This window comes from Colobus angolensis, unplaced genomic scaffold (genome assembly GCF_000951035.1).
Source record: "Colobus angolensis palliatus isolate OR3802 unplaced genomic scaffold, Cang.pa_1.0 Scaffold37, whole genome shotgun sequence".
Classification (NCBI taxonomy): domain Eukaryota; kingdom Metazoa; phylum Chordata; class Mammalia; order Primates; family Cercopithecidae; genus Colobus; species Colobus angolensis.
Window position 1 is genome coordinate 1,968,642 of NW_012117043.1, and position 960 is coordinate 1,969,601.

Below are 960 nucleotides of genomic sequence, written 5' to 3' on the forward strand. Positions count from 1 at the left end.
AGCAGGCCCACGGCGCATACCTTGTAGTAAACATCAAACTGGATGTTCTCGGGCAAGGAGCGGATGTCTCGGCGGGAGCGGATGTAGTTGCTCACTGCGGGGCTGCCTGCTTCTCCCGGGCCCGCTGTGTCAGGCTTGTGCCTGTTGCTCCTCCCCTCCTCCCACCCCTCCTCCTCCGCCTCCTCCGCCTCCTCCTCCCGAAGGCCCGCACCTCCCTCCGTAGCGAACCCCTCTGCGGCCCCGGAGGATTCGGAGGGGCGGTGGCAGCCACGCGGGCGCACGGCAGAAGGCACGGCCGCCCTGCCTTCTCCGAGGGCAAAGTGAGGGACGGCGGCAGCGGACACAGGCCCGAGTAAAAAGTGGGACACAAAACACGGGCCAGCCAGGCCAAAGCCTCACATTCCGGGTTTGAGAGGAACCCCGGTTCCGTCCCAGCGCCGATCACTGCAGGGGCGGGGCTGCGTGTGCGGCGTCATGACGTAAGAGCACGCCGACGCGCCGGAGGGGAGGAATGCGGCAGGCGGAAAACTTAAGAGCTGGATTCCTCCCACGGAGAGCGTCCTTTCCAAGCGGCCCCGGAGTGAAGTGGAGTGGTGTGGATAGGGGTAGACTGTTCACACGGGGACAAATTATTACAGGATATCTGCACCCCCCATTCCGAGTCACTCGGGCGCATCGGTTACTTCAGCAGGTTCTCTGCATCACGGACCCTTTTAAGGCTCAGGTAAAAGTTTGGATCCTCTCCCCACAAACGAGCAAAATTATCTATACATTGAAAATTATGCATTGAGAAAATTCACGTTACTCCAGAAATCCTTAGACTGCAGTTCCTAACCCAAGTTAAGAACCCGCGGTCCAGGAACTAGGGGTAACGATAGAAGAGAGACTTGTTTGTATAACCATTTGCACCGTTTTAACTTTTTGACTATATTTCTTTATCCAAATAAAATTTCCGAAAAA